Below are 25,438 nucleotides of genomic sequence, written 5' to 3' on the forward strand. Positions count from 1 at the left end.
GCGGGGCTTGAGGGCTGGCGGCTTGTTCGATTGCGGAGGGGTTTGCTGCGCTGAAAGGCGATAGGAGCAAAAGCTACCGGTATGTCGGCACCTCAATGCTAGTAAGTGTGCGTGGAATGGAAAAGATGAACTACAACATCCTTAGTTGCCTGGGACTAAAATCATAGCCTAGCATCATGGGCGTAGCCAGGATTTTTGCTGGGGGCGGGCAGGCCTTTTGTGGGCGGGGGGGGCGAACCTTAGTATATTGATTTTTATTGATGTGGGGCAGCTGCCCCTCCGTGCCCCCCCCTTGCGTAGCATCAGTGCATACGCGTTGGAGAAAAAGTGATGGGGTTTTTCTGGAGCACTTTCTTTCCGTTCAATTACAATCAGAGTGCCAACTTGAATAAAATATTGGGGGGGGGGGGAGCGAAGTAAGCCTCCTCCTGCATAATCGATCACAATGCATGTCGCGCGCACGCACCATTTAAATGGCAATGCGCATTAGTTTGTGGGGCAGCCCCCTCAAATATTTTATGGGGTGGCACAGGGACCTCAGTCCCCAGGAGTTGGATCCTATGGTTACAACAGAAACTCGAGGTTCTCCTCTGAAGCCCTCTTGGGATAATGGAACATCTTGCTGATCTCCAGGGGGGAAACTGTAGAAGTGGGGAATCTGTGCTCTTGGCTGTGGCAGGTTTGGCGCTCTTTGGTATAAGGGGGGTCCCTATGCTATCTGTGTCTATAATATATGGGATCTTCCCTACCTTGAAATGGATCTCTTTCTGTATATTCCTCCACACCTGCTCCAGGCATCCTCCTGAGACCCTTTCTCCATTTCCCTGCCCCTGTGAGACACAACTGGCAGTCGCAAGAGCTAGGGCTTTTCCTGTGGGACAACTTGGTTTATCTTTCCTAGAATCATAGACTGTTTGGTCTTTGGGAATTTTGTTGTTGTGGTTATGGTTTTTTCTTGTAATATATTGATCTGACGGTGAATGGTGGGGATTGCTATGTATTTTAATATTGTGTGGTGTGTGGATTTGTTTGGTGCTTCTTTTGAAAATTATTTAAAAATAAAAAAGAACATATCCACCAGTAAATCCTGTGGAACTCAGGAGACTGGGAGTTGTAGCCAACAAAGTTCTACTTAACTTTGTTGTTGTTCATTCATTTAGTTGTGTCCGAGTCTTCGTGACCCCATGGACCAGAGCACGCCAGGCACTCCTGTCTTCCACTGCCTCCCGCTGTTTAATCAAACTCATGTTGGTAGCTTCAAGAACACTGTCCAACCATCTCGTCCTCTGTCGTCCCCTTCTCCTTGTGCCCTCAATCTTTCCCAGCATCAGTGTCTTTTCCAGGGAGTCTTCTCTTCTCATGAGGGGGCCAAAGTATTGGAGCCTCAGCTTCACGATCTGTCCTTCCAGTGAGCACTCCGGGCTGATTTCCTTCAGAATCGATAGGTTTGATCTTCTTGCAGTCCATGGGACTCTCAAGAGTCTCCTCCAGCACCATAATTCAAAAGCATCACTCTTTGGCAATCAGCCTTCTTTATGGTCCAGCTCTCACTTCCATACATCAATGCTTAAATTAGACCTACTGAAATTAATGGACCTAAGTTAGTCATGTCAATCAATTTCAACGGGTCTACTTAGCACTGTGGGTTAGCACTGGTAACAGCCCTTATTTCTGAGTAAACATAAATAGAATTGGCATCACAATTAAAAATGCATCTTGTATTGTTTAAAACATGGTTCTAGAAAGTTGGCAACCCCCAAGAAATCAGAGGCAACAGGGTCAACGTGCATTTGGCAACATATCAATGCTTGCTTAGAACATTTATGTTTATGATATATTCATTCTATGGTACATCTAATATTTTTAAACATATATTAAATCTCTTAAATCTGTCATATCCTTTCATTTTAAAGTTAAGTGTCTGCAACCCAGACAGGCTGAAAAGTTACCGTAATAGATGAAGCTTTGCAGTTGTTCATCTAGCAGTAACCTTGATACCAAGCCAAAATGTCCTGTAGTTAGCAGCTGCTTAGTGACTGCATACCGGAAAGGATACATTTGTTGGTGTGTATGTGGAATGGTATTTGCTTCCAGAGGCTGAGAACAAAAAAGCAGGGTAGAGGCTGTAGATGCAAGATGTGACAATCAATCTGGACATTTCTACTTACTCTAGGCCTATGTAATTGATGTTCCCATGTATGTGAGGAAGACAATATTGAGACAAACTTGTATTTTGGCAGTGGATTTTGCCGTTTTTGCAACCTTATGACCTTCTGGGTCCTCTGGGCTAGGACTTTTCTCTTCATCCCATGTCTCAATAAAAACAGTTCTCCCTCAGTGCTAGTTTGGAGAAGTCTACAAATTAAAACCCAAGGAAGCAACATGTGTCTGTAGCACCTCTTTTTCTCATGCCTCTCCTTTTCTTATTTTTGCTTACTAGAAGGAGCCCTGGCCAGGATCTTTTCTTTGTGAATCACCCCACCCTTGGTATGTGTGTGACTGAGGGCTAGTCTGGTTGAGCAGGATAGTTCCATCCTATTTATATTCTTCTTTTTCCAGGATTGCTCTCCTTAAGGGAGAAGACACCCTAGCTGTGAAAAAGTTCAGTTAGGAAATAAAGCTTTTAAACTTTAATTGTTGTTTGTTTGTTTATCCTTGCATCTTTGCATTTCCTTGCAAAGAATGATCCTGGGCTGTGTGATGGTGATGGGTTTGATCACATGGAAATCTGTTTCTTGGGGGCAGGTATCCACCATCAGAAAAATATGGAGCTCCTTCCCTCTGGTGAGCCTACCAAGATAGTAGAAATAAATAAAATCACAAACTTCACTGCCAAACTGTGTTCCACATCAAGACATGCCCCATTCTGTACTTATGGCAAAACTCTCTACAAAGGCTTATTTTAAAAGGACTATGGGATACCACAGTATTTAATGTTGCTTCATCCTTCTGCCAGCCTTGCCTTGATGCGAGACGAAATAATGCGGAGTCACCTGTGTTTGATCCTCATTCATCCTCCCAGTTTGATTCAAAATGTCAACAGATAATAAAACAAAAACCTGTAAATCTGCAGGAAGAATTCCAGATCCATTATCCCCATTGCCAAGAAGCAGATTTTCACGCAATATCCATCTGCAGTTTGCACGTAATTCATTCAGTATTGTCAATTGCTCACTTTAATTAAACACTCCAGGTGTTTTTGTGGATGTTTTTCTGCAGACATAAAGCTTCACAGAAGTTGCAGTCTAAAAGCTGCATAAACCGTTAGTATCGTATGCAAGGTCACAATGTTTCCTGAGTTCTGAAGTATTAAAAGTGTGATAAGTTTGTGGAACTTTAGTCCCTGATCCTGCTAAAGTTAGTTACACCACAAACCTATGCATATTGACTCAGAAATAAGTCCCAGTATATTCCCATGTAAGTTTGCACAGAATTGTGACCTAAGCCGTATGGAACAAGTGGGACTTGAGTTGCATGACTATCTTGATCCATTATTTAAAATGGAATTTCCAGTCCAGTTTAATGCTCAATTTGCATGTAACGCTAAGTCAAGTAATGGCTTAGCACAAATATGTGAGTGTGCGGGCTTCCAGAGAGATTACATACACTTTTCCTCTACTCCAGTTGCTGTAAGCTAAGCCATGGTTTGACTTTGCATGATTTTTGAATCTAGTTTCATGGTTTACCTCTTTCAGACAAACCATGAATTGTAAACCAAGGACAAGCCTTGGTTGTACTTCGTGGTTTATCTGGAGTAAGACAAACCACAAGCTCAGGTTTGGATGACATACCAAGCCAAACCATGGCTTAGCTTACAGCAGCAGGACCAGAGAAGAAGCAAAGTGGGCATGATAGTCCTAGGAGCCAACACACTCTCATGCATCTGTGCTAAACCATGGTTTGGCTTAGCATTACATGCAAACCAGGTCTATTGTGTTGTTCACTCAGAAGTAGCCAGCTTGTATTTGCATTGCAGCATTAAGCAGAATATGAAGTTTATAATAAATAAACGAGTCCTGCTTAGTTCAGTGATGTTTGTTCCCAAGTATGTATCTTGGGCTTGGGTGTTATTTTGAGGGTTTTGTTGTTGGTGGGGAGTTGTTACTGTTGGTTGGTTGTATCTTTATTTTAGACCTTGTTGTGGTTTAGGTGGACATTGTTCAGTTTTGTTGTATATTTTTATGCTTTTAATTATTGTTTATAGCTGCTTTTGTTATGTATTTTTTCATGTTGTAATTATGTGTTTTTTCATGTTGTAAGCTGCCTTGAGCATGGTTTGAATTGTGGAAAGGTGGCATGCAAAATATATGGTCTTAGACATAACAAAGTTGGCCCAATGTGAAGCTTTGTTCTGTAGCCATTAGCCACTGCAAAGTTCTGTAAATAATTGTGCCACCATTTTCCTACCTATACGCTTCTCTCTAGGTCTCAGCTATTATGGAATTCATGAGAATGTGCAGAGACACTTGTATGTTATAAAGTGAATGCTTTAAAATATCAAAAATATGATGATGATGATAATAATGCAAAATATTTAATTCCTTGTGATGCAGGTTTGACAATAATGAAAACATATGTTCCAGAATGAACATGGCGTGGCTAACTTTTGATATGAGTTTTTGGAAGAGAATTCAGATATTGTTGAATAGTAATATTTGACTCAAGTTTTAATTTTGGGAAGGAGGCAGTAGCTGGTGTGTGTGCTTTAGTGGGGTTGGGGGTTTTTGGTGGGGGGTTTTTAGCACATTCTAATGGAAAAGGCATCTGTAGAAGCTGCTTTTTGCCTTGAAAAATTTACTTATAATGTTCTTTGTGAGCTGAACACAATAAAAAAGCCATTTTAATGCACCTGTTGGCTCCCCCCTTGAAAAAAAATAACAAGGGTGGGGGGGTATGTTGGTGAAAGCATAACAAGGAATGAGTTCAGTTTTAATAGGCAATCATACTATTTTGAAAAGAACCCTTTTGTAACAAGTTTACACAATTTTGAAGGAAAAAGATTTTATGTCTGAGCAATTTAGTGGTATGTCATTTCTAAGGATTCTGACAAGCTCCCAGTTGCTTTTACTCATGTGCTTTTAATTAAACCATAATTGTGCCATGCGTTATAAAATGAAAGAAAAGCTGTTAAACTGGATATCTTTTACGACAAGAGAACAGGATGATCCTTCTGAAAAGAACAAAACAGTATTGAAAAAAGGAATAAAAGCATATTCAAAGCAAACATTATAGTACGGGATACCACTCTTTGACTGGCATAAGTTCAAGATGCACAATTTTAAATGACAATAATGTATGCTCAAAAATCATATACACTTATGAACTCTTTTTCAAAAGCAGTTTGTACTGGCTTGTCCACTATCTTTCAGTAATTACTTGAACAGGCACAGGCACAGTATGACAGAAAGGGATTTTTTTTCTTCAGTATGTGCAACTTACAAGAATTACAGTACTTGCTGCTTACAAAACAAGACTGCTTGGAAGAGGAATGATCTTTGTGAAATTTGTGAAATTTGTCTTCAATGTGATACATTCTGCTTTCTGTACACTTTATTATTGCCATTGTTGTGGTTAAACCTCTAATGAGGTGCTCTACATGTTTTTTTTGTATAGAAAATGGCCCTACCTGAAAGTTACAATCAAAAGAATAATGCAACAAGAACAAGAGAAATGGATGGGGGGGAGGAATTGCATCTCAACAGGAAGAGCATGCCAAACAAAACAGAGAACCAAAAATGATTTAGAAGGGATAAAAGAACCCAAAGAATAAAGGAACTATGAGAATTCATTTGCATTCATATGCCCCTTCAAAGAGGAATTGTTTCAGATTCCTCAGTAGCAGGATAAGGTCTGCTCCTCAACACAACTCACCTTGGTTCCTCAACTAGAGTATTTACAGCACCTGGATCAAATGTTGAGTCCTCTATGTTTTGAGATAACTTACCACAAGACTGATACAACACTCGCAAATGAGTGTTGTGCAAATCTGACCTCTGCTCTAAACTAGGAAAACAGGTTTCCTCTGAGCTCAAACCTTGGAAGAAATATTTGTCAGCATTCTTCCACTGTAGGTTTGTTGCTCAGCAGACACACCCTTAGCGGTGCCATGATATGTATACCAACTGTATCATGACAGCAAAGAAGAAAGAAGGAGAGAGTGTATTAAAACTTTAAAACAAATAACAACATCTTAAATATGGAGGCAATATTGTGCAACTAAGGAAGAGAAAGATGTTTCTCTTCGTTTGGCGTGTTCAAATTTATAGGGTGAAAAAATGTGATAAGCCAAAGGATTAAAAGACAAAAATAACTGTAAAATGAGATAAGGGCAAGCCAACAAGCAAGAATGATTTGACCCAGTCAAGCTATTAATGAAAGAATTAACTAAAGAACCATTAGTGGGGGCAGGGAGTAAAGGGGAAATGGAAAGAACAGCTCTTAGCAATGGGAGTATGAGTTAATAAAGAAAAGGAAGAATTTATTTTTGAAATACAAAATTATAGCGGAACTAGAGGAAAAATCACCAGCAAAGGACTACAAAACAGAGGGAACAGGCAAAATGGGAACAAGGTGATTAATAAGAAACTCACTTGCTCAAGGATCATTTGACAAGTATGCATGCCAGTGTCTCAAATTTTGAGTGTCTCAACATTTGAGTATTATTTAGCTGTTAATCCACTTCTTCCACATTCAAATCAGAATGCAGTAGTCCATTAGAAAGTTGAGCCAACTTTCACCTGACCAGACAGAAGTCTTTCCCCATCAAATACATTGCAATGTACCTTACAATACAAATGACAGAATACACTACATGCTACCAATTAAAACATACTTTTGCATAAACAGGATTTATTCATTATGAGGGTAAATCTAAACAGATGGACTTCCATTCAGCCTCTGTGGTAAAATAAATGTGATAAAATTAATGTTCTCTCATTAATCTGCATGTTGCCCTCCACCACCACTGCTGCCACATTCATAAAATTTATTTTATACCGATTGATGACCCATTCCATTCCTGCCCAGGCATTAAGATCTGCAGGGAAGGCCCTACTCTCATAGTCCCACTGCTAAGTGAAGTTTGGGGACTAGTAGCACATGAAAGAACATCATCTACAGCAGTGTGCCACCTGAGGAATAAACTTCCCTCAGAGATGTGTCTACTGTACTAACAAGCTTGCAGACTTTTAGTCAGTTGATGAAGATTCACTTCTTTGCCCAGGGTTTGCAGGGTAGGGCGAAATCTGAGAACTCAGTATGAGGATTTTTGCTGCTGCTTGATCTTTCGTTTTTAAAGATGATTTGTGATATTTTAATTGTATTTATTGACTTTTTGGTTTGTTGTTGTTTTATACTCTTGTACTCCTGCCCTAGGAACAGTTGAAAAGGGCAAGAAGGAAGGAAGGAATTTCTCTGGGTGAGGGCCAAGCCATGTTTTCCCCTAAGCAAATTACAACTACTAGTTAAGGCTAGTTAATTTCCACAGTCTACTACTTTCTCACAGTGCATACATTTGGAGCACCTCAGTCCATTGGCAAGCACTCAGCGGTCACTTTTATCTATTTCTCCCACCTGTACTGAACCCATTATAAGGATGGTAAGTACTTGGATCCTCCTATCTCAGTCTCCCTGTTTCTAAATTGCAGCCAACGGATTGGCCTGGAAGGTCCTCATAGTCAGAATTTGAAGTGATCCATATGCACATGCCAACTTAACTTTGGGGCATAACCCTGGCTAGAGACCCTTTATGTGGAAGGACTGGCCAGCTTTCCAGATTATGACCTCTGACTATTGGGAAGGTAAATTCAAGTCATTTCATGATCTACAAAGGGAACTTGGCTTGGATCACCTGCTTGTGCAGCATCTGTGCCCCCATATCTCCTGAATGACTTAGATGGCTTACTGGTTCAAACCAGACTTCCAGCCTGTTTGTAGACTAGACACATCTTAGCTCCATGAAGAGTGGAATAGAGAACTGGAGCATGTAGCTCATTCAGCCTAAGCAATGATCCACTGAAGAAGAGAAGAAGAGTTTGGATTTGATATCCCGCCTTTCACTCCCTTTAAGGAGTCTCAAAGCGGCTAACATTCTCCTTTCCCTTCCTCCCCCACAACAAACACTCTGTGAGGTGAGTGGGACTGAGAGACTTCAGAGAAGTGTGACTGGCCCAAGGTCACCCAGCAGCTGCATGTGGAGGAGCGGAGACGCGAACCCGGTTACCCAGGATTACGAGACTACCGCTCTTAACCACTACATCACACTGCTCTATCAACAGGTCCTTACTTGACCTGAGGTTGAACCTCATCCAACAAAAGTTAATATTCCAGAAGTATTGAATGCCACAGAGGTTTCATCACAAATTATTATCCCCTTCTGATTCATATAATGTAGAGCTGCCCAGTTATAAGCTCCCTTCTGGGTGATGTTTTGGTAACTACAAATTTGATAAATGGAAACCTCATTGCATAGATGTGCATGATGTTTCATTTTACTATAGTCCTACTCTTTCGAACCTACCTCCAGGCCATGAACTATGGATCATGTGCACTACAGGAACAGCTAAGCTTCTCTTAATCCAGGATTGGAAAGAGAATATAGCACTTTGCCCACAATAATGGGTTTATGATTTTCACTCCCTGTTTGAGTTGGCTAACTTTCTACATTAGCATAAAAAGGACAAATATGAATATGTTTGGTCAGCTTTTCAGTCATCTCCCAGCCTCCATTCCCCACAGCTCTTCAGTAAATGAAAGAGCAGTGAGGACTCTACAGTACCAAAGAGATGACCCTCACCATCCTGTAGCAAGACCAGAACCTCAACAGGATGAACCGCTAGAAGCCACCAGAAAATCCCCCCCAGAGCATTCAGGAACCTATCTGGTTCCACTAGCGTCCAGGGGCAGACCATCTGCATCAGTCCCTTGCTCACAGTGTCATGCAGATGCCTCCCAAGAAATGAATAAGCAAAGTGACTATTCCACATTAACTGCCCATTCTGAAAATAGAGATAGTTTTTATTGGAATTTACCGAATATATTGCTTCACTAACAAAGAATGACCATGTTCCACCTCCCACAGAACTGAGGGGTGAGGGGAGCTTTCCATCTGCCTCACCTTTTTCCGTGTCAAGGTTCAGTGAAGCTGCTATTTCCCCACAAACAGAAATCCTTAATGAACCACAATTCAGACGTGTATCAGTCTTTGAGCAGTTCGTGGCTCGGCTCCACCCATCTTGAGAATTACAATTGGCCTTGGGACTGTTAGATCTCCTTTTCACAGCCTCTTCATGGAACCAAAGTTCACAGGATTCCGTGGGAAGAGGGAATATTAAACTTACAAAACTGTATATCTGATATGCGAGAGAGGAAAATACGTACATAAAATCAAGTGCGCTCTCGGAAAGTATTGTTGACAAACACGATAGTGGCCAAAGAAGAGACCATTCTAATTCACATTTAATCACACACACAAAATTAAGTTCCCAGAAGGACTTCGTCCCCTTCCCTGCTTCTTTTTAAAAACCGTTCCTTTTCAACTTTGATCCACTTTCTATCCCCTTGCGTTTTCTCGTCTGAATATGAAAAGTCCATGAGCGGAATGCATAGTCAGTTACGACCGATCGAGATAACGAGAGCGCGTTTCCAATTTCTTCCACCAGGGGTCGACTTTGGTTCTTGTTTTCCCCAATGAGCTTCGCGGATTTATTCATTTTTACGCCTTCACCCCACGCACCCTCCTCTTCCCACATTCTAAGAAAAATAAAATAAACAACTAAGTTACTGAAACCATTACTGCTTCAGTCCTCGTAACTAGAAGCCAAACGTTGTAAAGTTGCAACTTGGCTTTCGGTCTCCTGTTTATTTGTATACCAGACTAGCAATATAACTTCCTGATCCGCTGGCGCCCAACGAGGGATCGATATTCATCGATAGGGATGAAGAGAAAGAAGAATCTGATTAGCTGTACATGTATTTCAAAACTTGACCAAACTCATGTTTCCTTTTCTTCTTTACATAATGCATATGCAAAAGTCATACGTGAAAAAGCCTTGGGTGGGAGAGCCCAGCGGGGGTGGGTGGGTGGTAGAAATCTGATCCGATAGCCGCTTGGTTTAAAACTGAAGGACTCTCGTTATTCAAAACTGTCCTTTAGGATAGAATGATCCTCTCCCAGGCCCCTGAGCTTTCGAAAATCTTCCGACATCGGTTTCAGAAGAAGGCAGACAGACGCCCCGGTTGTTCACTCTGCTGCTAGGATCGTGAGCCGTACGGCCGCCTAAAACTGAGCTCGTTTCTTGCAACCTCAGAGAGTTTTAGCTAAAAATGATATTTTGCCAGCAGTGCCGCAAAATAAAATCTACCCTGAAAGCTGTTTAGCCATCAGGTCATGCCGTCCGCGTGACGCCTACATCGCTCCTCACATTTTCCCCTCTCTAATAGTGCACCATATTTCTTCTCAATGAGGCTTACTCCAAGGTAAGTGGGCATTGGATTGCATCCTCAGTGTCCAAATCATATATCATCATCATCATCTCAGCACCTGTTTGGCAAAGAAGATTCCATTAAGTGTCATTTCATTCTCTGCCTGAGAGCCAGCTCATTATACTAGAAAAGTTCGATTTCATCCATGGACTTTAGGGGAGAGGGGGGCGGGGGAGAGAAACACGCTAAGATTGTAAGATTTACCAATATTCCTTTAAAGGCATCGTCTGCCCGCTTCTGGGCCCCTGCTTTGCCCCAAATCCTTCTCTCTCTCTCCAGCCTCCTGACTTGGGATTTGGCTGACACGTTTATTCGTCAATTTCACTTTCGCCGCCACAGCCAGCAGTGGAGATTCTCCCCCCCTCCCCGTTATTTTCACCGAGACTATATTAATTAAAAGAAATACATGATTAAAAAGTAATGAGTTGAATAAAAATTATCTCCGCTCATTTTCTGATTATGTTAATTGTTAAAAACCCTTCAATCACGCTGTTGCAGTCAATGGGTTTTAATGTGAAATTAGTGGGCTCTTGATAACTTACAGTCCAGAATAATCCTGGCAGTTTAGTCATCATTCCTAATAACGAGGATGTTGCTAGGACGAGAGATTTCTACATGATTTGGCTGCATTAAGCCTTCCCTGCCCCTCCTCCTCCTACATCCAAGAGAGCCACGCTCAAGTACACAACTTTCTGCATATTGTTAACCAGGCAGGCTGAGTTGTGCTTCTGTCAAATGACGGAAGAGTCGCCGTGCATTGGCAGCGACAACAGCAGCGTCCCTATAGCGGGTGGCAGCCTATGAGATGCATACGATGAAGCAGGTTCTGGCCAAAGGAAGCCTGGATCGTCATAAAATTGGCGAAGCCCCATCTTATGCATGCTTACTCAGAAGTAAATCCAACAGCGTTCAGTTTGCTTACCTGAGTAAGCATGCACAGGATTGCCACCCTCGTCCTTAGATGATTGGACTCTCTGCCTAACCTTCCAGAGCATGAGACTCTTAATCTCAAGGTTGTGGGTTTGAGCCCCACATTGGGTGAAATATTCTTGCGTTGCAGGGGGTTGGACTAGATGACCCTCGTGACCCCTTCCAACGCTACAATTCTATGATTATGTGAATCGTTCTGTGTGAGATCTCGTCTGCACAAAATGCCAAGGGTCGATTAGCAAATAGGAACTTCACAGCCCATTAACATGGTGCGTATTGTGCAATTGCTTGATTTCGGCTGGATGTCTTTAACTTGTTGCTGTTCCGATCATTTGAAGCATTTTCATTTCTTGGCTGCAATCCTAAACTTACTTACTTTCTTAGGAAGGAAGTCCCGCTGAAACCTGTCCATGATCGAACTGCTAGGTCCTTCACAATCTCAGAGAGAGAGCTGTAAGAGACAATAGAGGTGCTTAAAATGGAAGGGTGGAAGTACAGTACACAGTCGTCCAATGTTTTTCATGAGGAATGTCAGAAGACTATATGCATCTACGTAAATCATAGCTGTCAACTTTTCCCTTTTCTTGCGAGGAATCCTATTCAGAATAAGGTAATTTCCCTTAAAAAAGGGAAAAGTTGACTTCTATGACGTAAATATGCAGGGGGGTTTTTTTGTATGTGTGTGTTTGGTTTCGTTTATTTAACCATTAGTGGTTTTAATTGGCCGCAAAGGTGCCAGTTTGAAAGAGTTCTTTCCCCCACCAACTTTGACCACAAACTGATTTTGCCTCATGACTAATACACGTATTGTGCGTTTGGGGTATTTTGGACACACCAGGGGTATGGGTACTCTCTGACACAAACACAAATGCCAGAATTCGAGAAAATAGGAGTATGTGCTCATCTTTAGGAGTCAAAATTCCATAACTTGTGTCAAGAAGAAGTAGTCAAGGATGTGAGGCTTCGATGAAGCCAATAAATTTAATTAGTGTCTGACACTGATGGGTCGATTTATATACCCATTGTCCTCTGTGAAACGCATTTTCTTGTTCGTGCCTTGCCAAATTCACTCGCTTGGTTTTTGTTTTTAATAGATCTTATGAACCTTTAAAAGGGAGGTCCCGTTATATGACTTGAGAGTTTTGAAGGAGTCAGGCTGCTGATTAATAAAAGGCGATTTTGTGCTGATCTACAGGCCAGAGAGAGAGGGACCGTATATCGGTGGGCGTTGGATGCAGGGTGAAAAAGAGGAAAGGTTGGAGGCTTGCTTAGTTGCTACTGTTTCTACTCCGCACAACCACCCTACAAAAGTTTTCTTGGATGGTTTTAACCCAGCCTGACGCTAACAAACTAGCAGGATATTCTAACGTGTGCACGAGAAACGAATGGGGGAAGAGGCAAGGAGGCCCTCTTGCGTGTAACAACTCTCTCTCTCCACCCTTCCCGGTTCATTTTCCTATTTGCATCCCCAGTTAACTGAAGATCGTGTTAATAAATAACAATGAAAGGGAAGCGCTTCTATCTAGAGGGCTTGTCGGCAACATTTAAAAAGCCAATAGAGTTTATAATTCTACTCTATCATTTCTTATTGATTAGAGTAATCAAGATAAAAAGCTAGCCGGGCTCGGCGAAGTTCAGTAGCATATCATTAAAGATAAGAGTCAGTTAATTCTGGAGCCAGGAGAGGGTGGATGGTGCCTGCGCTGAAGAGTTCATTTGCATGAGATGCTGAGCCCAGTAACAAGAGGACAAAAATCACTAATTAGGGATTGCAGAGTGCCTCCCGCGCTCGTCAAGCACCCTTCGGAGAGCTGCGATGATGCAAAGATCGCACTTTTATGTAAATCCGGGCCAAGACACCGCAGTCGAAAGGTTGCCTATAAGCAGCGGTTCAGTCTAACAAGGACGAGCAGCGGCCCAAAGATAAGAGAGAACACCTACCACGCGTGTGGAGGGGGATTTTGCCTTGCTAAAAGCTCCACCTTCCTCGCCTTGCTGTTTTTTTGTTTTGTTTTGTTTTGTTTGGTTTGGGGGGGGGGTTTAAAAGTCTACCGAGCCACCCAATAGTCTCCGTTGTTTTGAAATCTGGCCCTCAGCCATCCTTTCACACTTAAAAAAAGTGTCAATTACAAAATAGTTTCTGTCTATTCTACGGATGAAGCACCAGGACGTTCAGTTTAGCGAGGCTCGGAGCACGGTGGAATCCCGCAGCCTCCAGAAGTCTCGTTTGCATCCACCTACTTCAAACATTTGCTGCTGGACCGCTTCTGCGAAGAGGTCTGGGTGACTGACTCCAGGCGAACTTTGTTCATCTTTGTCTGGTAAGGAGAGAAGAGAACTGGATCCACTGCAAACAATCAATCAATCAATCAATCAATCAATCCCACCAAGCCTTTATTCCAAGCCAGTTATTTCTGAAACAGATGTATTCGATAAACTCTCTCAGTGTCATGCCAACGGATCCTTTCAGTAAAGATGGACACCTAACGCACACACGCGGGAGCCCAAACTCCAACAGGCGTTAGAAGCTGCCCAAACATTTCCGTGCATATTGGAAGTGATGTTATCAAACTCTACGTCAGATAAAAATGTGAGATGCAGCCCTGCGCTAACAGCAAGGTACTTCGATGCAAGACAGCATTTAGCCCTACACCTCGAACACGCTTCGATAGAATAAGAATAGCAACATTAGGGATAACAATAAAAGTAGTTGTTCATCCATATCACGTTCTCTCTACCTTCTCCAGCGTAAGAAAGACGACCATCAAATATGGGTCATTCGAGTTAGCCTCCCTCTCTCAGCCAAAGTCCAAACCACGGGATAAAAGTTAAAGCCATCCTTTCTGCTAGGAAAGGAAGCAGTAGTATTTTTCTGTGTACAAGTGCAGACAGTAGGAGAAATCGCTATCTCACAAACTACACGTATGGGAATTGTAGGCGTGGGACAAACTTCACAGGTCTTGGCCTCTACTAGGACTGTAAGGACTTTTATCTGAAATTTGTGGGGCTGTCTTCTGAGTACATGTATTTCCTATGGGAAGTTTAAATTCTTTTCTGATAGTAGATGGTAAACAAGACTCACTCACTCACTCCACCCCGCTAGAAAACCATCAACATGTTTAAGAAAGAAAACATTTGAGATGTCTCCATTATTCTTTTAACGCACGTGATTATTGCACGCCACTTGGGGATGCTTGCCTAACATAGGGCACCCAAGTATGTTAATTGTTAAGTAATAAGTTATTCCCCTTTAATACAAAGTTATCCTCCATGTAGGTGGTTCAATTCAGTTATTTTTAAAATCGCTATTAAAACATTGTCCTTTTTTAATTTAATGAATTTAATATAAATAGGCGTTTCTGATAAACCAAATGTGCTGCACCGTTTCACAAGCAAAAGCTACTTATTGAGAAAAGAAAAAGATCCATGGTCTTTTCATAATGGCACTTCCCCCATGTAAATAACACGTCCAGGCTGCAATCCTATACGCACTTCGGTGGGGGTAAGCCCCATTGGACTAAACGCGGCTTACTTCTGAGCAGAGATGCAAAGGATTGCTCCTCAAAGCGCTTGATCTCCTCGCTTCCTGAAAGCGCAGTCCACTTGGACAGCCTCAAAAGGAGCGAAACCCCTGGATTTTATGGGGACCAGAAGGAAAACCCTTCTCTCCGAGATAATTTCAAAAGAATGGGAGGGGGGACCTGATCATCTGCCCGCAGCTCTCTCTCTCGGACCTATGAAGTTGTTTACTTGTCTCCACCAAGCCCTCCATCATTCAGCCCAGCGCTTGGCAGCCGGCTCTTTAGTGCTCACTTCGCCCCTTGCTTGGCCGCGGAGTAAAGGAATCACACCCTTAGATTGGTTAATTGTAGGTGTCAGCGTGGAAAGTGGCAATGTTTGCCGTCTCTCTCCCTCTCCCTCTCCCAAGTCTCCGAGCTGCTTCTTCCCCTCCATAGCTCCCTCCCGGCGACCCTCTTTCTGTCTGCTCTGCCTCCATCTCCTCCTCCCTCACAACCTCCCCTCCCCAATCCCTCCACCACCATCATCACCCGCGGCAGCACCAGGCTCTGGAGGTCGCCCGAAATGGCAGCTTGGTTGGGGTCCTGGGAGCCAACCTGGCAGCCCTGGGCAGGCACCTGCTTACACAACCTGCACGCAGCCTATTCAGGGGGCTTATTCCCAGCTAGGGGCGTCGAGGATCGCAGCCTCCAGTGACCACTCCACACCAGCGCAGAGACAGGCAGGATGCGCCCAGAGGCTTCTTTCTCTATTCCAGCCTCGCAGGCTGGCCTCCGTTTGCCACCCGCGCACCTCGCGCACGCGCAGTTGATACTCCTCGCCGCCTTCTCCACGCACTTCCTCGCAGTTCCTTTTCTCTCACGGCTGTCCGTGTCTGAAGAAGCCACGCAGATAGAACTGACCAAGTTGCACCCGGGGCTTCCCTTGACTTGCGATGCAGGCGTAACCGACCGCCTCTTGCAGTCCCGTGCGCTCCCTTACGCGCATATTTTATATTGTGATTTTGTGTTGTGAGACCTGCGGGTATAGGGCGGTATACAAATTTAATGAATAAAAATAATAACAGAGCCACACCCCTCACAGGGATGGTGGCAACCTAGGAGACAGCTGAGGGGTGTGCTGCTGCGCTTGAGGCAAAAACACGCGTGTTGTGTGGTGGTGCATGGAAATGCCTGAGGGAAACACATTCCCTCCCTCACACACTGCCAATTTCTTCTTCTTCTTCTTCTTCTTCTTCTTCTTCTTCTTCTTCTTCTTCTTCTTCTTCTTCTGTCCAGGCACTTTTGAGGTGACATGCAACTTCCCGCTCAGAAGTGCTATCTCAGCTAAACACTTCGCCTCATTCCAGCGTATTCTCTCCCCATTTCCCCTACTTCTATATGGATGAAGAACAAGATATACAGAAGCATATAGGGGGGGGGGGGCTCACACACACACACACACACAGGCGTGATCTTTCTCCTTGTGACGTTCACACTATGATTACCCATTTTTTTCTGAATTCATTGGTACACACTTTCACACCATTTGCCACGCACTCGTTCATATGGATTCTTATGATCCCCCTTCCCCTCATTCTAAGCATATCTCACTTTTCCTCTCCTGCTACCCTTCGGTCCATCACCCGTAACATTTTCTGTGTAAAGATGCCTTTTCTTTTCACTCTTTCTCTCTCTCACACACAAACAGCACAGGGTCTTCCGCCTTTCAACTGTTCAGTTTTGCCAATGCAATTCCTCTGAATAATATGCGCGCGCACACACACGCACACACTCATTTAATTTCATTTCGTTTCGTTTCATATATTCTAGCCACACAATATATCTGTTCCCTTTCCCTCACTCGCGCACACTGAACTGTCTCGCTTTTGCATCACACTCTTTCAGCATACACTCATTTTAATGAAACATTCTCTCTCACAGTCGTCTCCTCTCGCAGAGGAATATAATTTTCGCGCTCGCGCAGGACTTTCCCGCGCTTTTCCTTGCAGGTTCCCTTCTTTCCATTCTAAAAGCACGTGGTTTATGAGGTGGCACTCAACCCAATAGTGGAGTAGTAGAACATTGGTCGCCAATGCCAGCACAATTGGTCGCCGGTACCAACAACACACATACACACCGAGTTCGGTATCACAGTTTTCTTCCTGTCACACAAACACTGACATTCCGAGGAGACCCTCGGCTTCTCTTTGGAATAGAATACAGTATCAATCCTACACGTCCTGACACACCGACATACAACTCTCCATTCTCTCCTTTACTGCACACACACGAGAGAGAGAGAGAGAGAGAGAGCGCCTCTGACACCCATGCAGAGCCGTTTATGCCATTATAAGCGAGGAGGAGAAGGAGGAGGCTGAGGCTGCGGGCGCTTCCATTTCTTCCTCCGAGCTCTTTGGGCTTTTTTGTCCTCCCCCCCACCTCCTCGCCCTTCCCATACAGAATAAAGTCAGTCTGTATTTAATGGTTATGGCGGATGTGAGGAGGATTTGGCAAAGGGAGAGGCCTTTTGCTCTCAAATATTGCTCCTTTACGTCGTGTGAGTCTACCAACCCACCACGACCCCATATTCTTCTCCGGGTGTCTGACTCGAATGACAAACGAGCTGATTTTTTCACTACATCGCTGGGAAATGTAGTGGGTGATAATAGAGATTTCTCTTTCATTTTTTACGCTTGACTTGGTTATTGTTGCCTTTCTTTTCCCGTGATTCCTTCTGAGGATTAGCTCTGACTTCCCCACTATTGGCGGTCAAAGTGGCCCAAACTCGGGATGACAATTGATGGGGATCAAGGGATTGCCCATTCTGTGCCTGTAAGGGCTGATTTGTGCCAGAGAAACTCATCAAGTGCAGGCGAAGAATGGAGGGGAGCGAGGGGGGAGCATCTGGGGGCAAATGTATTCATTGAGCCGGGCTCTCTCTCAAATTGCTTCGAAGTTTCCCTCATGAAAAAGTAACGCTTGCAGCAATCAACGGCTTTTTGACGGATTACAAACTCGGGTAGGACTGTAGGGAGCTGATTTAAGGAGGGGGGCGAGGTGGGGAGAAGAGAAGAGCCCCCAGCTTTAGCATGGGGGCAACTCGCCCACAAAAGTAAAAGGACGAAGGGTCAGTCAGCAAAACACAAAGCTCGAGGTTCAGATGCGTGTAGGAGCAATGAAAGGTGCATTAATTTATTAACAGGGTGCAAGGAGGGGGGGATCATTAACTCCCTACTCCAGGCACCCACCCAAAAGATGGCATTTACATTAAAATAGTAAGAAGAAGAAATAGGGGGGGAGAGAGAGAGAGAGAGAGAGAGAGAGAGAGAGAGAGAGAGAGAGAGAGAGATCTGGGCAGGGAATGAAGTGCTGGACAAAGTTCATTAAAGCTGGGAATTTGGAGGAGGGGGGAGGTGGAGAAAGCTGACTTTATCCCCAGAAAGAGCACAGTTTCGGCAGAAGACAGGGATCCGCCCTTATAAGAAAGTTCCCTCTTCCATCATATTTCTGTCTTTTATATGTGTGACACTGAGGTCCTTCTCCAGGCCTGACTTGAGTGGACAGGAGCCCTGCAATCACTGAACTTTGGTCAACTTGGAGTTCACTCATCTTGTTGTTGCTTTTGATGATAGAATGCGAAGAAGAGACAAGAATAAGAATAGTTTGAACTTTTTCTTCGGCTCATCACAGGGCCTTCAGGAGTCTCACGTCCCAAGCCTCGGATCCGTCCCTATCCTCTAAAAACAAACAAAAAACCCTTTCCAAATTAAAAAACAAAACAAAACAATTCCTGTGTTGTTTGATAGGGAGCTCCAGGAACGTCTACCCTTGAACATTAGCGACAAATGAAGAGAACGGAGGAATCTGACTTTTTCGGCTCCGTTGAACTGAAGCCTTAAAAAAACAAAACAAAAGCAAGTCTTTCCCCGCCCCGTCTCCCCCCCTCCCCACTCCCTCCCTCTATCCCTCCCTCCTTTTCACCAATTCCCTGACAGCTACTAAGCAAAGAAATGGCTGGGAGTTCAGAGAAAGAAAAGTCTCCCTGGAACTTTGTGACACAGAAGATATGTTGTAATTATTCCATGCAGATCACAGTAATCAAAGTTGTCAGAGAAAGGACTCGGGTTCCCCCCCTCTCCCCCCCCTCCCAACCCACCCCCTGCTATTTAGTCTTCCTTTCCCCTCTCCCGTCAAGTTTAGCTGTTTTCTCCCTCCTCCTCCTCCTGACCCATCATTTTAAAGTCCCAATCTTTAAATCCTCCTTTGATTTTGGCTCGTTCTTATGCCCGCTCCAGACACTTTTCTTCCCACCTCTCAAAATATAAAAACACAGTTTTAAAAAGATGCTTCTCGTCGGTTCGATTAAATAGAGGAAGGCCGAGAGATCGAGGGAAGATGTTAATGGAAAGAAGATTGCCGAGGAAAAGAAAAGCGCACATATCGCTGCCTTAAAAAAAAAGAATAAAATTTTTAAAAATCCTTTAAAATGAAGAGGTGGAGAGGAAAGGAGGGGGCAAAAGGATCCTCTCGATCCCCTATTTTGTTAAAGGAATGATTAACTCCCCCCCCCCACTTTGCCCTTCATCTTGTCAATGTTATCATGGCTTTGAAGGGAGGATCTTCAAGGTGGCACATTTCTGAACTTAACCTCTTTTCCAGCTAACTCTCTACCTCCTTGTTAGTGCCCGGCTCTGAACTTCTGAAGAGTATTTTTGTGTGAGTCAGGGTTCATTCACTCGGGCTCTTTTGTAGGACTTTCTTCCTTTCAGCCCTCAGTGTGTTACACCAATTAAAGGACGACGTGCTGTAAATGTAATGGGCCGAGGAGTGATTGTTTTTGACAAGCAACAAAACACATAGATCCACCCCTTAGATTAGGCCGTTGAAGGGGAGGTTCAGGCCGGTCAGTTTACTGAATAGTTCATGAACTGTAATTCTGAGGGCTCGTGTGAAAGAAAATGTCTCTCTCTCTCTCCCTTCCTTCTCCCTGTCTCCCCACCCCCATCCCCACATTCTCTCTCTCTCTCTCTCTCTCTCTCTCTCTCTCTCTCTCCCCTAAGGGGAGAAGGAACATCGATGGAAAATAAATGGCAGGGAATGAGGGAGAATTATTTATTTGTTTATTTTAAATAATGCTGTATCCCACTTCATCCTGTCATATTTGACAGGGCACGGTTAAAAGAACTATTCATATTCAATACCAATATATTAGAGTAATAAAACATTAGAAACCTCACAACAGATTAGCAAAACAAGAGGCCACGGTGACAACTTGAGTAAGCCTATAAAGCAGACTAAACATGACCATTAAAAATGCCTCTGCAAATATAAATGTTTCCAAGCTGACAGTAATGTTGGGGCTAATAATTGGTGGGGCACATACCAAAGTCAGGGTATGTCCTGAGAAGGCTTTTGTAGCTACATAACATACTTCTCCATAAGGAAAGCACTTGGAGAGCGGCTTCCACTGAAGATCTCAAGTCACTCTTGGCACGTTGATATGGAAGATGTGCTCCTTTCCACATCTCAAGCCCAAGCCATTTAGGCCCCTTTAATGGAAAGTCCTAGCATCTTGAAGTATTAAAGGTTCTGGCTTATCATTTAAGCTGAAACAAATGCCTGGTAAATCACTTTATTCTGACCTTGGTTGAAACACATCTGGATATCTTTACTTGTTCAGTTCATTTTTATTTATGACAGTTATGAGCCATACCAAGCAGTTTGTGGACACTTGGTCATTCCATATGATTCTAACTTGGAACCCTTTTGCTGCTTCAGACTTTATTAGAGACATACATTGGTTTTAATTTGTATTATATTTTATTTAAATATGTTTCATATACTATGACACTGTGTCAGTTTATTAATATTTTTATCCCAGTTATGTTTCAGCATATCTACAGAATCACACTTTATATACCAAACATGCCAGTTTCGTAGAAAAGGATACCTCCAATTTAGTTACTTGTGACCTGTGTAGGTAATGGGTGTTTTTTTTTTAGTATAATAAATATATAGTTGTCATCCATTAGTTATATGTGCAGTCCAGATGAATGGAGTACTTGGGTGGGGGTGAAGTCCAGATTCAGCTAGGACTTGTAAACAGTCAGTAAAGTTAGAGCCTCCCAAACAGAACTTACCATTAGAGTACATTTCCTTATTCTAATTTTCACAGTGAACCAGTGCACATCCATTTTCTATACTGGAGTAGAAAATGGTTCTCAGTCTCAGTCTATACATTACAGCAGCCCAAACCTCACTGAGATAGTTGTGCCAATTTTATATATGTTATGTTCAGAGCTGGAGTTATTTATGTACTTGGGAGATGACCTACTGCAGAAGTCTTTAACCTTTTCAGACCTGGGACTCATCTTTTACACAACATGCATTTGTGGACCCACTTCTCAATTTTTCACCATACATTTGCATAGTAGTAGTTCCTCTGTTGTGACCCACCTTGGATTAGCCCATGACCTGGTAGTGGTTCCTAACCCATCAGTTGAGAACCAATGCCCTACTGGGTTTTTAAGTGTTTAGCTGAGTAAGCAATGATGGAGCAGACAGCAAGTAGCCAAAAGCATATTCTGAAGTCCATACATTGCTCCAGAGGTCAAATTGTACTGCTTCTGAGCAATTGGCAACTGTTCTTTTTATTCCTGCTGTCATTTGTATTTGCATTTATGATTTTGTTGTTCTTGATGTGTTTCCATCCCCCCATCTTAATCCTCCCAGCAATCAGGTGAGGTAGATTATATAAGAGCTATAGTGACTGACTACAAGGCTAGAGAGCTTCATAACTGAGTGGGGATTTCAATCTGGGTCTCCCCAGTCCAAGCCCCAAACACTAATTCAGCCTTTGTCACCCTTGTACTTCTGATGTTTTGGACTACAACTCCCATAAACCTGAGTCAGTCCAAAACCTGACTGATACTTAAGACTTCATCTTCCATCAACCCCAGCCAGTTAATGTTGAACTGTTGTAGTCCAAAATATCTGGAGGGCACCAGCTTGGTGAAGGTTGTTTTAACCATTCCGGAGAACCATTCCTGCCACCACAGATTGGGTTTCATTGGAGAATTTAGGTAGGTGATAAATTTCCTGGTAGGTAGGAGTCATGGTCTCCACCTTTGTCATTGGAATAATGGAATTTGGGTGCTGGGTAAAGTGTTTGGTTCCCTCCAGGAAAGTATACAGGGATTGTTTCCCCTCCAACTCTGATAACATTGGGCTTTGGAATGCCCCAAGACCTGGGCCAGCCCTTTCCAGACTCCTTCATATCTGAGTCATTATTGAACTATTATGGGATTACAGTTACAACTGATGTAACCGTATATTTATGAAGTGCTGTGCTAACTCTTGCTAAAATGTTCTCTCTAGACTTAATGGTCTTCTGCTTTCATAAAAAAAAAGTTGCTTACCACTGTCCCTATTTCTCCTTTTTATCCTCATGGAACATTGCACAAAACTATTAGGAAAATGTGCTATAGGTAACACATCCGCACACACATATTACATGTACTTCCACATTCTACTTCCTGTATCTTATCTTCTTCATAGCACTGAAGAACTTTATCCACTTTCCCCTTTTTCCTTCTGTTTGCACAGCAAGAAAAGAGAAGAATAGTCCAAGGTACGCAGCTCTCTGTAGAAAACTTGAAGACAAGTAAACATTTTTGCCAATCTCCTAACCTTGCACCCTCAACCATTTTCTTGGGTCATAGCCACACACACAAAACCAGTAGTCAGTGCTTGTCACTACCACAAATCATCCTTCCTACTTTGCCTTTGGACCACTTGTGGGTGAAGTGAGTGTCTCAATTCCTCATATAAAACAAAAATAGCAGTTCAGCAGTAGTGTACAGTACAACACACAGGCATGGCTGGTGGAGATGTGGGAGAGGACTTCCTCCTGTGGTTATGCCTGGATTACAGAACTCCTTACTTCAGAAGGTCAGTTTTGGCCCTCTTCCTCCTTGCTTCTTGCTGCTTAAATATATACATATATAGCAGGCATCTGACCAGCTACATTCAGAATTCTGCTATGGATGCCCCTCTGTTTTTGGTTTTGCCACCTGCATGCCCGTTTCTGTTTTACTGCTATTTATTGTTTTTGTTGATTATTTATTTTTGTTGGATTTCATTGTATGTTGTAAGCAGCCTATAGTATTGCAAATGCAGTGGAAGGGCAGGATAGAAATAAATTTAGTATAGTGGTTATTTGAAAAGGCCAGGCACAGAGGCTGAAGTTAATAAACTATTAATAAAAGTATGTTTATTGGGAAATCTGGTCACTTGGCATTCCAAACATAAAGCAGTTTAAAAAGCTCTCTCCCCACTTAGAAGCAGGGTACATACCAGTTGAAGTTGTGAAGTTATTAACATTCACTTTGCAAGTTTTAGGGAAGACCTGCAACCTCCATGATCCTCAGCATACATTAACTGGGGGGCAGGGCACAGAGCCACAAACCAGGAATTTTATTCTGTGACAGCATATTCTTCTCCAAAGAAAGTTCCAGGTGACATCTGAATCTCTATTTGCAACTGCAGTTCAAGCACAACTCACAGGAAAGTGGAGTCTTCTCTTTAAATAGAAATGAATGACTTACCCAACTTGTTGACAGGGAGTAAGGATGATCATACAAATGCTTAGAATGGCAAGAGACAAAGTTTGTGAAAGGCTGAACCAATATAAGATTGAAGTAAACCACTTACAGTGTAATCCTATACATCTCCACACAGAAGTAAGAAGACCCATTGAGCTATGTGAGGTTTACTCCCAGGTAAGCGAGTATAGGATTTAAATTTGAAGTGTTGAACTGTTAGTTTTAACAAAAAGGAGCAGCCTTATCTAGTATTAAATCAGGATAATTTATGGCTTTATTTCCAAAGGAAATAAATATATATATATTGTATCAACATATAATGACAGACTCCATTGCCATTCCCCCTAAAATGACTGGCGAGGTAGACTTCCAGTGCAATGCAAACATGTGTTCAGCATGACATACTCCTAGTTCAGTATGTATATGACTGCAGTATTACTTATCCTTTCCCCAGCAATTAATATTTTTATAAATGTATTTTTTATTTTTATTTTTGCTTTAAGGAAGCCCTAATGATTGTGAAAATACTTTTTGGAAACAATAACAAGCATCTGTAAAAGGCTTTATGATCTAGCTTGTGTGTCCTGCCCCAAAAGTTTTCAGATTCTACAAAATGTCATGCATTAGATTCAACATAAATCATACCAATGAAACATGCTTATGGAAAAAAATGATCTGCTAGGTCTGTTACATAAAACAATACAATCTGTTAATTTGTACAATTTGGTTTGTCTGCAGAACCTGAGCTTTATTTAAGACAACAATGTCCAATGCAGTCCCATGCATGTCTACTCCAGTGCTACTGAAGTCAATAGGACTTACTCCCAGGTAAGTGTGCAATCCTGCACACATGTACCTGGGAGTAAGTTTCACTGAATTCAGTAGAACTTCTGAGAAGACATGCCTAGGATTTCACTGTTAATATGGGGAAATAATTTTAAATACGTAGTACCATTGATCCTCATACTTTTCTTCCTAAAAAACCCCAACACAAAATGGAGTTTCTAAAACATTTTTGCACAGTTTTCCAGACTAAAGATGTGCACTTATCCAAACACTCAAAGGGAGCCTGATCTGTCATTCTTTAAGTACTTAAAGCTCTCACTAGATCAGTACAATGAATACAGGATTAGGGCTGCAATTCTGAGAAGGTAAACATGCCACTCTGGAATAGCTGTTTTCTGTGTTACACTCTCTGCAAAGTGACACCCTTGCATTTTGCCTCCCCCTCCCCCCCACATACACCCCAAATGAAAAGTTGCTTAGATACAAGAAGCTTGCACAGATGGACAGATAGTGGTGCAGTAAGTCCTTGTCTACTGCATTTCAAGAAGAGACATCAAATTCTCAAGTGCGTGAATTCCTGTAAGAGATACAGCTTGTTTAACAGGGAAGGGGGGGTATGTGTGTGAGAGAAGTAGGGGGGCAGCTCCTTCCCAAAGAACATAAAATTATAAACTGAGCCCCATGCAATTTTCATATTTGAGAGCCTCATCTCAACCATCAAATAAAAACAAGTTAAAATTATTATGTGAAAACGATTGCATGGGGCGATATTGTGTCACACAGATACTCTCGTATCATGCAGATGCAGTTTGGAAGTGTTGCAGTTCAAAGAGCGAAAAGGGAGGAGAGAGAAACCCAAACAGAAAAAAGGAACAAAATTAATGTGTGCTTCAACCCATTCTTGAAAACAAGTGTCACCGGATCAAGCTAAGCATGTGTATATATTTATAACATATGTGTATATATTTGTAACTGTAGAGAGATGTTTTAACTAACCAGCCAACAAGCTCGGTATTAAGAGAAATGATGTTCAGATGGCAAAATGCAAGTGAGTTTCACCTCTTATCGCTGTGCTGCCAACATCCAGAGTCCCCTAAGTCCAAGAGAGGCGAGACTGGCAACAGCTAGCTTCCCCCT

The 25,438-nt window shown here is 42.6% G+C and overlaps 1 long non-coding RNA gene across 1 annotated transcript in view; it reads left to right on the top strand.

The window, feature by feature from the left end:
• Positions 1–7: 7 nt before the first annotated feature.
• LOC310841054 overlaps positions 8–25,438 on the top strand; it is a 37,926-nt gene continuing 12,495 nt past the window's right edge. The window contains exon 1 of the long non-coding RNA XR_014562305.1: positions 8–101. This is a non-coding gene — a long non-coding RNA (uncharacterized lncRNA). The remainder of the gene's footprint in view (positions 102–25,438) is intronic.

The sequence above is a fragment of the Podarcis gaigeae genome (genome assembly GCF_964106915.1).
Source record: "Podarcis gaigeae genome assembly, chromosome: 3".
Taxonomy (NCBI): Eukaryota; Metazoa; Chordata; class Lepidosauria; order Squamata; family Lacertidae; genus Podarcis; species Podarcis gaigeae.